An 11,963-nucleotide genomic window follows, 5' to 3' on the forward strand; every position below is an offset into this window, starting at 1 on the left:
AAGACAGAGGAGAACAGCACTTTGGTCAGTCACATATGTATGTAAATATTGAAAAAGAATTTTGACAGAGATAAGAGAATATCATAGTTAAATACACAGACCCTTGACAAATTACTTAACCTAAGTCCCAGTTTCCTTACCTCCAAAATAAGAAAAGTGATGATAATAGCTGTCTCACAAGGTTTTTGTGGGAATTAAATGAGTTGTCAAGTATCAGTGAAATATTCAGATAAATGAAGTTTATGGTTAAATATTAAAATGTTTACAAGATTCATCATCATAGCTTCTTCTTTTTTTTTTTTTTTTTACTGACAATGTGTATTAAACACTCCTCCCCACCCCCAGGATACTTTTTACATTGCAATAAATAGTGCAATTTTAGCAGTGGGAAACAAGAAGGAATGCAGGAAGGACCCACCTCCCTGTCACAGCCTTGTGCCCTCTTCCTAGAGGGCGCGGATCTCCCCAGGTGCTGGGTGAGCGGCAGGCCGGGGAAGAGGTCCGCGCGTGCCTGCCTGCCCTCTGGCCTCTGGCGGTGCCTGTGGAGTTCAGCAAACACCCCTCTCACTGGGGAGCGAAGGGCTGCTGTTGGGCCTGTTCTTGCTCTAAGGCGACATCCTAGAAAGGCAGGGCCTGACAGGGGAGAAACAAGGTCACTAAGCCCCAGTGTTCAGCGGCCTGTCAACCTCTAGCACTGACTGCGTCCTTGAAGGCCTCGTCCCTATTGGCAATAAGGCAAGAAGGGGGCAAGCAACAGCCCCATCCCTCCCGGTCTTTGTCACCCACCCGGTGCTGGGCGGCACCAGCCAGATGAGGCGCAGACATGAGGCACACAGACCCTCTCCAGGCCCCTTTCTCCCGCTCGGCGCTCTTGCGGATGGCCTCGGAGAGACACGATCTCAAGAACTTTACCTCAGCTCGTCCTGAGCCCTCACGCTCGTGGGCGCCAACAACAGTGTTCCCAGGAGAACGTCTCAGCACTAACGGACATAAGTTGGCCAAGAGGTGGGGGGAATGGGCTTCTTTTCCAGGAACCTGGGTCAAAGGCCAGCTTTTCCACCAGCTTTACCCCCAGAAACCCTAAATACTGTCTGAACACTCTCTGCAGAGTTCAGTTTGAAACAGGCAATCACAACTTCAGGGACAGTCAACTAAAAGGCAACATCTTGATTAGGCGGATGTGCTCCAGGAAAAAGAGCAAAACAGAAGGTACAAATAGGAGGAAAAGACAGAGAGGACACTGGAGAGGGGCAGACCTGGGCCAAAAGGCCAACACCAAGTGGTCTCAGCAGCTCAGGCCAGGCTCCACCTTCTCAATTCATTCAAGAAAATGAACCTGGAGGAGGAGGGGGAGGGGAGGAGGAGGGAGCACAGGGTTTGGTAACAAAAATAGAAAGGGTTGTGAGAAAAGAGAACAGAGATGACATTCTAACCAGCATGAAATGACCAGGGTGATGACCAGTAAGACAGGAGGCACCGAGGGACCCTGTGAGGCACCAACGATGTAGCCGAGTGTTTCTAACGGAGAACCCAGGGCCTGACCCCCTGACACCCACTTTGGCCTCCACCTGCCCTAGGTCTGCAGCAGCACCTCTGGCTCAGACAATGAGCAATACAGAGTGTATCCCAATTCGTCTACTTCAGGTGTGAGCTCTGCAAATAAGTTCACCTTGGGGTTTAGGGCACTGGGCAGAACTCCGGCCTCTAGGTAGCTGATGAGTCCCCTCAAGGCCTGCAGGAATCGGTCGGCCAGCATGTCTGGAGACCAGTCAGCCTCCTCCTGGGCCAGGTGGAGGATGACGTTGGTGAGCTGGCTGGCAGTGAGGTGGCCCAGAGCCGGAGTGGACTTGCATATGGCCTTGAGGATCTTGAGGCACAGAGAGCGACAGCCCAAATCGGCCTGGTCCAGAGCCCGCAGGCGCGCCGTCTCGGCAGGACGCAGGCTCAGCCGCCACAGGTTGTCGTACTGGGCTAGCCGGTGTGGTTTGGCCACCAAGACAGTGTCACCAAGGGTCACTGATGGCAGGAAGTCAATGACGAGATGCTTGTCACGCTCATACTGCACCTCCAGAGTCAGGGCCCCTGGGGGTGGCACTGGTCGAATCACATAGTCCAAGAGGGACCCGATGGCTGGCCAGTTGATGGAGCCAGCCACTACCTTCTCAAATGTGTCTGCCACTGTCTTGGGAGAGAGGTAGCCCCCAACCACACAGCGGTCCCAGTAACTGCTACCACGAGGAAAATACTCTGGGTTCTCACGGTGAACTAGGAAGAAGCCAGGGACGTTCATGATGGTGTCCTCTCCGGGGACACACGACCACAGGTTCTGCTCCAGCACAAGGGGCACAATGAGTTGGATGTGGTCGGCTGTCACCACAAGTCGTCATAGAGGCTGCCACTCAGGTACATGTCCCGAAGAGGCATGTCAGGCAGCTTGGCCCGCAGGAAGCTCCGGAGCTCAGCACATATGTCCACAGCAGCTTGCTTGGCCCGAGCCTGCTCGCCGGCAGGAATGGCTGCCCGGTTCCGGTAGTAAGTGAGAAGTTTCTCCTGTGTCAAAGGCCGAGGAGCCTGTGGGGAGGGTCTGCAGGGACCTGCTCAGGCCTGTCTTCATGTCCTTGTTGAGCAGACGTGGGGGGCCCATCCAGTTTGGCTCTTCCCAGCTCCTTTTCCCAGAATGGCTCAGGCGCGTGGGGCTGGTAGGGGCGCTGATCGCCCTGTCATACATCCGCTTAACCGCCAGTGTAGCAATGCCCAGCATGGCTGCTCCACCCACCCCCAGCACCAGCCGGGCATTGGAGAGGACAAAATCAATGGCCGTGCCGATGCCATTGTCATCCTTCTTGCTTTTGCGCTCACCAGCGCCTGCCATTGCTCACCTGAGGCTTCTTACTGCATCTGTGAGGTGGAGGTGGGGAGAGGCAGCGAGTCTATGGAAGGCACCTTTGTCCTCTTTCCCTCGGAATTAGGATGGGAAGGGAAGAGGGAAACTCCTAAACAAGCCCTCCTAATTTGCTGTGGAGGAAGACCAGGCCCTTTTCCAGCTGCCTCTCCTGGGCCTCAGGGTCCTCTAGCTTCTGATTTTTCCGGAACTCTCGGCGGATGGAGGCAAGGTAGAAGTCTCGATCAGTGTAGCGAAGCTGCCGGCCCTGGCGCAGCAGAGCCCGGTAGAGACTCAGCACCGCCTCTCGGCTCCATGAGGCCATGGGGGACTGACAGGGGCTGGGCGTCAGGCTGCGGGCCGCGCGCGCGCTACCACTCCTAGAGACTCGCCTCTCGCCCGGTACCTCTCCTGGGGTCACCCGCCAACATGGCCCCTTCACTTCCGGCCATAGCTTCTTATATCATGTAGTAGGCAGAAAGAATCTCCTCCCTTGTTTATGGTTGAGTTATAGGACATAAATAACTGTGATACCCTTAGGAACCTCTGAAATAGGTTGGAATATGTACTCATACTTTTTTTTAACAGCTTTTATTATATTTTTAATTTTTCCCCCACTTTTTTTTTTTGAGCTGCATCTGAGGCATATGTTTAGTAGCATGTTGTTGAGTCTCCACGTATTTGTGTTTTTTGCAGTTTTTTTCTTGTTGTGGATTTCCAGTTGTATGGCATTGTGGTCGGAAAAGATGCTTGATATGATTTCAATTTTCTTAAAGTTACTGAGGTTGGATTTGTAGCCCAGGATATGGTCAATCTTAGAGAATGTTCCATGTGCACTTGAGAAGAATGTGTATTCTGTTGCTTTTGGATGAAATGTCCTATAAATACTTATTAAGTCCATCTGGTCTAATGCTTCATTCAGGGCTTGTGTTTCCTTATTGATTTTCTGTCTGGTTGATCTGTCCATTGCTGTAAGTGGGGTGTTAAAGTCCCCCACTATGATTGTGTTATTGTCAATTTCTCCTTTTAAGGTTGTTAGCAGTTGCCTCATATATTGTGGTGAACCTGTGTTGGGTGCGTAGATATTTAAAATTGCTATAACATCTTCTTGGATTGATGCTTTGATCATTGTGTAATGTCCTTCTTTGTCCCTGAAAATATTCTTCATTTTCAAGTCTATTTTGTCTGATATGAGTATTGCTACTCCAGCTTTCTTTTGATCCCCGTTTGCATGAAATATTTTCTTCCATCCTCTCACTTTCAATTTGTATGTGTCCCTAGGAGTGAAGTGGGTCTCTTGAAGACAGCATATATATGGGTCTTGTTTTTGTATCCATTCAGCCAGTCGATGTCTTTTGGCTGGGGCGTTTAGTCCATTCACATTTAAGGTAATTATTGATATGTATGTTCTTATTGTCATTTTATTAATTACTTTGTTTTTTCTTTCCTTCTTCTCTTGTTCTTTTCTGCCTATAGAAGTTCCTTTAGTATTTGTTGTAAGGCTGGTTTAGTGTTGCTGAATTCTCTCAGCTTTTGCTTATCTGAGAAGGTTTTGATTTCTCCTTCAAATCTGAAGGAGAGCCTTGCTGGGTAGAGTAATCTTGGTTGGAGGTTTTTTCCTTTCATCACATTGAGTATATCATGCCACTCCCTTCTGGCCTGCAGAGTTTCTGTTGAAAAATCTGCTGATAGCCTTATCAGGGTTCCCTTGTATGTTATTTGTTTCTTTTCCCTAGCTGCTTTCAAGATTTTCTCTTTGTCTTTAATTTTGGTCAGTTTGATTAGTATGTGTCTCGGGGTGTTCCTCCTTGGGTTTTATTTTGTATGGTGCTCGTTGTGCTTCCTGGATTTGAGTGAGTGATTCCTTCCTCATAATAGAGAAGTTTTCGGCTATTATCTCTTGGAATATTTTTTGTGTCTCCTCCTCTCTCTCCTCCTTCTGGCACCCCTATAATACGGATGTTGGTGCGTTTCACGTTGTCCCAGAGTTCTCTGAGACTCTCTTCATTTGTTTTCAATCTTTTTTCTCTTTTCTGTTCTGCATCCGTAATTTCTACTTATCTGTCCTCCACCTCACTTATTCGTTCTTCTGCCTCCTGTATTCTGCTGTTAGCTGCTTCTAGTGAATTTTTTATTTCAGTTATTGTATTTGGCATCTCTTCTAGTTTAAGTTTTCTATCTTGTATCTCTTTGGTCAGTGTTTCCTGTAAGTTATCCATCTTTGCCTCCAGTTTATTTCCAATGTCTTGCCTCTTCTTCAGCATCAACAGTCTAAAGTCTTTTTCCTGGAGGCTGAAAATCTCCTCATGGCTTAGCTGTTTTTCTGGGGTTTTTCCTTTCTCCCTCATCTGAGTTATAGTCCTCTGCCTTTTCATTTTTATAGGTTTTTGGTGTGGTGACCTTCTTACAGATAATAGAGTTGTAGCCTCTCTTACTTCTGGTGTCTGTCCCCCTGTGGCTGAAATCGGTATGACGGGCTTGCTGTAGGCTTCCTGATGGGAGGGGCTGATGCCTGCCCCCGGTAGGAGGAGCTGATTCTAATCCCTCTGGTGGGTGGGGCTCAGTCTCTGGATGGGATTAGAGGCAGCTGTGTGCCTGAGGGGTCTTTAGGTAGCCTGTTTACTGAGGGGTGGGGCTGTGATCCCACCTGGGTTGTTGTTTGCCCCGGGGCTTCTCAGCTCTGATTGATGGGTGGGGCCAGATTTCCCCAAAATGGCCACCTCCAGAGAAAGGCACTGCTGCTGAATATTCCCGAGAGCTTTGCTTTCAATGTCCTTCCCTCACAACAAGCCACATTCACCCCTGTTTTCCCAGGATGTCCTCCAAGAACTGCGGTCAGGTTTGACCCAGATTCCCTTGGAGACTTTGCTTTGCCCTGGGACCCAGTGCACATGAGAATCTGTGTGCACCTTTTAAGAATGGGGTCTCCATTTCCCTCAGTCCTGTGGAGCTCTTGCACACAAGCCCCACTGGCCTTCAATGCCAGATGCTCCGGGGCTCTTTCTTCCTGTGCCAGATCCCCACACGTGAGAGTTTGATGTGTGGCTCAGAACTCTCACTCCTGTAGGTGAGTCTCTGTGAACCAGTTAGTTTCCAGTCTGTGGAGCTTCCCACCCAGGAGGTATGGGGTTGTTTATATCATGAAATCGCCCCTCCTACCTCTTGATGTGGCCTCCTCTTTTTCTTCTGGAGTAGGGTATCTTTTTTAAGGTTTCCAGTCCATTTGGGTGAAGAGTGCTCAGTCTTTAGTTGTGAATTTTGTTGTTTTTAGGAGAGAAGTTGAGCTCTAGTCCTTCTATTCCGCCATCTTAATCCTGTCTCTGCATCTGAGGCATATGAAAGTACCCAGGCTAGGGGTTGAACTGGAGTTGCAGCTGCCAGCCCATGCCACAGCCACACCAGATCTGAGCTGCAGCTGTGACCTACACCACAGTTTGCAGCAATGCTGGATCCTTTAACCCACTGAGCGAACCTAGGCATCAAACCCATATCCTCATGGATACTAGTAGGATTCTTAACCCTCGGAGCCACAATGGGAACTCCCTTTTTTAAAACTTTTTATTTTATTATTATTATTTAAGTTTTATTGAAGTATAGTTCATTTATAAGGCTGTGATAATTTCTGCTGTAGAACTAGGTGACTCAGTCAACCATATATACATATCCATTCTCTGATTCTTTCCCCACATAGATTATCACGGAACATTGGGTGGAGTTCTCTGTGCTATACAGCAGGTCCCCATTGGTCAATTCTTCCATATACCTCAGTGTACATATGCCATTCCCAAACCCCCAGTCCATTCCTCCCCCTGCCAGCAACTTTGGTAACCATAAGTTTTTCAATGTCTGCGAATCTGTTTCTGTTCTGCAAATAAGTTCATTTGTATCCTTTTTTTAGATTCCACATATAGGTGATAGCATGTGATGTTTGTTTTTCACAGTCTAACTTCACTTAGTATGCTAGTTTCTAGGTCCATCCATGTTGTTGCAAATGACATTAATTCGTTATTTTTCATGGCTGGGTAATATTCCATTGCATATATGTACCACGTATTCTTTATTCCATTTTTCTATTGATGGACATTTAGGTTGCTTCCATGTCTTGGCTACTCTAAATAGTACTGCAATGAACATTGAAGTGCATATTTTTTTTTCAAATTATGGTTTTCTCTGCATAGATGCCCAGGAGTGGGATTGCTAGATCATATGGTAGTTCTATTTTTAGTTTTTTGAGGAATCCCCATACTGTTTTCCATAGTGGTTGCACTGAGATACATCCCACCAACTGTGTAAGAGAGTTCCTTTTTCTATACACCCTCTCCAGCATTTATTATTTGTAGACTTATTGAACATGGCCATTCTGGCTGGTGGTATAAAGTGTCACCCCTTAGTAGTTTCAATTTTCATTTCTCTAAAAATTAGTAATGTTGAGCATCTTGTCATTTGTTTTTTGTTCATCTGTACATCTTCTTTGGAGAAATGTCTACTTAGATCTTCTGCCCATTTTTTGATTGGGTTGTTTGGTTTTTTTTTTGGATGTTGTGCTGCAGGAGTTGTTTGTATATTTTGGAGATTAATCCCATGTCAGTTGCTTCATGTGCAAATGTTTTATTGCATTCTGTGGGTTGTCATTTTATTTATGATTTCCTTTGCTGTGCAGATCTTTTAAGTTTAATTTGGTCTCATTTGTTTATTTTTGTTTTTATTGTCATTACTCTAGGAGGTGGGTCTGAGAAGATATTGCTGCAGTTTATGTCCAAGAGTGTTCAGCCTATGTTTTCCTCTAAGAGTTGTACAGTATCCTGTCTTAACTTTAGGTTTTTAATACTTTTTTTTTTTTTTTTTTTTTTTTTTTAGGGCCACACACACAGCATATGGAGGTTCCCAGGGGTGGAATCAGAGGTGTAGCCTACACCACAGCCACAGTGACTTGAGATCTGAGCTGCTTCTTCCACCAACACTGCAGCTCACGGCAACACCAGACCCTTAACCCACAGAGAGAGCCCAGGGATTGAACCCTTGTCCTCATGGGCACTAGTTGGTTTTGTTACCACTGAGCCACAAAGGGAACTCTGCCTTTAATCAATTTGGAGTTCATTTTTGTGTATAGTGTTAGAGAATGTTCTAATTTCTTTTTTGCATGTAGCTGTCCAGTTTTCCCAGTGTCGCTTATTGAAGAAACTGTCTTTTCTCCATTGTATATTCTTTTTCTTTTCTTTTCTTTTTTTTTTGTCATTTGTCTTTTTAGGGCTGCAGCATATGGAGAGTCCCAGGCTGGGGTCAAATCAGAGCTACATCTGCCTGGCCTACACCACAACCACAGCAATGCAAGATCTGAGCTGCATCTGCAACCTACACCACAGCTCATGGCAATGCCAGATCCTTAACCCACTGGCAATGCCAGATCCTTAACCCACTGAGCAAGGCCATCCTGTCCTCATGGATGCTAGTCAGATTTGCTTCTACTGAGCCACAATGGGAACTTCTGTGTATTCTTTTATTAAATTAAATTTTTTTTTCTTCTTTTTCTTTTTATGGCTGCATCTGTGGCATATGGATATTCCTGGGCTAGGGGTTGAATTGGAGCTGCAGCTGCTGGCCTACCCTCAGCCACAGCAATACTGGATCTGAGCTGCATCTGCAACATATGTGGCAGCTTGTGGCAACACTGGATCCTTAACCCACTGAGTGAGGCCAGGGATCGAACCTGCATCCTCATGGATACTAGTTGGGTTCTTAACATGCTGAGCCACCATGGGAACTCCTCCATTGTATATTCTTGCCTCCTTTGTCATAGATTAATTGACCATAGTAGCTTGATTTTATTTTTTGGGCTTTCTATCTTGTTCCATTGATATGTATTTCTGTTTTTCTGCCAGTACCATACTGTTTTGATGACTGTAGCTTTGTAGTGTATTCTTAAGCCAGGAAGACTGATTCCTACAGCTCCATTTTTCTTTCTCAGTATAGTTTGGCTATTTGGGGTCTTCTGTGCTTCCAAACAAATTTTAAAATATTTTATTCTAGTTCTGTGAAACAAGCCATTGGTAATTTGATAGGAATTGAATTGAATCTGTAGATTGCCTTGGGTAGTATAGTCATTTTGACAATATTGATTCTTACAATCCAAGACCATTGTATATCTTTCCATCTGTTTGTTTCATCTTTGATTTCTTTCATCAGGGTCTTATAGTTTTCAGGGTATAGGTCTTTTGTTTCTTTAGATAGGTTTAATCCTAGGTATTTTATTCCCTTTGATGTGATGGTAAATGGAAAAGTTTCTCTTTCTGACCTTTCATTGTTAGTATATAGAAATGCAGTTGATTTCTGTGTATTAACTTTGTATCCTGCAACTTTACCAAATTAATTGATGAGCTCTAATAGTTTCCTAGGTACAGCATCATGTCATCTGCAAACACTGATGGTTTTACTTCCTTTCCAATTTGGATTACTTTTATTTCTTTTTATTCTCTGATTTCCATGGCTAGGACTCCAAAACTATGTTGAATAGATGTGGCAAGAGTGTACATCCTTGTCTTGTCCTGATCTTAGTGTAAATTCTTTCAGCTTTTCACTGTTGAGAATGATGTTAGCTGTGGGTTTGTCATATATGGCCTTTATTATGTTGAGGTAAGTTCCCTCTATGCCTGCCTTCTGGTGGGGGGTGTTAATCAGAAATTGGTGTTGGATTTTGTCACAATCTTTTTCTGTAGCTGTTGAGAGGATCACATGGTTTTTATTCTCCAGTTTGTTAATGTGGTGTATCACACTGATTGATTTGTAGATATTGAAAAATACTTGCATCCTTGGGAAAAATTCCTCTTGATCATGGTGTATGATCCTTTTAATGTATTGCTGGATTTGGTTTGCTAGTATTTTGTTGAGGATTTTTACATCTATGTTCAGCAGTGAGTTGGCCTGCAATTTTCTTTTTTTGTTATATCTTTGTCTGGTTTTGTTGTCAGGGTGAAGGTGGCCTCATAGAATGAGTTTGGGAATATTCCTTCTTCTGCTATTTTTTGGAATAGTTTCAGAAGGATAGGTGTTAACTCTTCTTTAAATTTTTGATAGAATTTGCTGTGAGGCTATCTGGTCCTAGACTTTTGTTCACTGGAAGTTTTTAAACAGTTTCAATTTCAGCACTCATTCGCTTTTCTATTTCTTTCTGGTTCAGTCTTAGAAGATTGTACCTTTCTAATAACTTGTCCATTTCTTCTAGGTTGTCTGTTTTATTGGCATATAATTGCTTGTAGTCATCTCTTATGATCATTTGTATTTCTGTGATGTCTGTTGTAACGTCTCCTCTTACATTTCTAATTTTATTGATTTGAGTCCCCTCTTTTTTTTTTTTGTGATGAGTCTGGCTGAGGGTTTATCAATTTTGTTGATCTTTTCAAAGAACCAGATTTTTGTTTCATCAACCTTTTCTATTGTGTTCTTTGTTTCTATTTCATTTATTTCTTCTCTGGTCTTTATGATTTCTTTTCTTCTGCTGACTTTGGGTTTTGTTTGTTCTTTCTCTAGTTGCTTTAGGTGCAAAATTAGGCTGTTTATTTTTAGTTTTTTTCTAGGTGGGCTTGTATTGTTATAAATGTCCCTCTTAGAACTGCTTTTGCTGCATCCCATAGATTTTGGATTGTTGTGTCTTTGTTGTCATTTGCTTCTAGGTATTTTCTTAATTTCCTCTTTGATTTCTCCATTGGTCCCATTTGTTGTTTAATAGTATGTTGTTTAGTCTCCACATGTTTGTATTTTTTTTCAGTTTTTTTCTTGTTGTTTATTTCTAGTCTTAAAGTATCATGGTTGGAAAAGATGCTTGATATGACTTTAGTTTTTTAAAATTTACTGAGGCTTGATTTGTGGCCCAGAATGTCATCTATCCTAGAGAATGTTCTGTGTACTTGAGAAGAATGTGTATTCTGCTGCTTTTGGATGGAATATTCTATAAATATCTATTAAGTCCATCTGGTTTAATGCATCATTTAAGGCCTGTGCTTCCTTGTTGATTTTCTGTCTGGATGATCTGTCCATTGCTGTAAGTGGGGTGTTAAAATCCCCCACTATTATTGTGTTATTGTTGATTTCTCCTTTTAAGGCTGTTAGCAGTTGCCTTATATATTGAGGTGCTCCTATGTTGGGTGCATATATATTTATAATTTTTATATCTTCTTCTTGGATTGATCCTTTGATCATTATGTAATGACCTTCCTTGTCTCTTGTAACATTCTTTATTGTAAGGTCTATTTTGTCTATTGGCACTCTGGCTTTCTTTTGATTTCCATTTGCATGGAATATTTTCTTCCATCCTCTCACTTTCAGTTTGTATGGGTCCTCTACTTATACTTTTAGTGGCTCCAGATAACTGCTTTGTTGTCTTTTTTGTCTCCCTCTAGTTGTAGATGTCGATTTTGGTTGCTGTTGGTATTCTCTTACTGCTTCTGCTGTGGTCCTATACGTTGTATATCATTCATTCACTCTATAGACTAGTCTTATGGATTGACCAAATAGGTAATTAAAAAATTTCTAGGAGTTCCCATCATGGCTCAGTGGTTAATGAATCTGACTAGGAACCATGAGGTTGAGGGTTCAATCCCTGGCCTCACTCTGTGGGTTAAGGATCCGGCATTGTCGAGAGCTGTGGTATAGGTTGCAAACACAGCTCAGATCTGGCATTGCTGTGGCTCTGGTATAGGCTGGCGGCTACAGCTCAGATTAGACCCCAAGTCTGGGAACCTCCATATGCCATGGGTGTGGCCCTAGCAAAGACAAAAAAAAAAAAAATTTCTACTAACCACATTAAACAAAGTAAAAAGAAACTATGTGAAATTATATCTAATGATTTATTTTTATTTGACCCAATATATCAGAAATATTATCATTTCAACATGTAATCAATATACAAATATTATGATATATTTTATATTAACTTTTTTTTTTTTTAGGGCTGCGCCTGTGACATATGGAAGTTCCCAGGCTAGACGTCAATTAGAACTGCAGCTGCCAGCCAAGCTACAGCCTCAGCAATGCAGGATCCAAGCTGCATCTGTGACTTACACCATAGCTCATGGTGGCGTGGTATCCT

At 43.5% G+C, this 11,963-nt stretch overlaps 1 pseudogene; it reads right to left on the reverse strand.

Annotated features, from left to right (window-relative positions):
- Window positions 307-3,323, reverse strand: LOC100514932 (annotated as a pseudogene).

The sequence above is a fragment of the Sus scrofa genome, chromosome 1, assembly GCF_000003025.6.
Source record: "Sus scrofa isolate TJ Tabasco breed Duroc chromosome 1, Sscrofa11.1, whole genome shotgun sequence".
Classification (NCBI taxonomy): Eukaryota; Metazoa; Chordata; class Mammalia; order Artiodactyla; family Suidae; genus Sus; species Sus scrofa.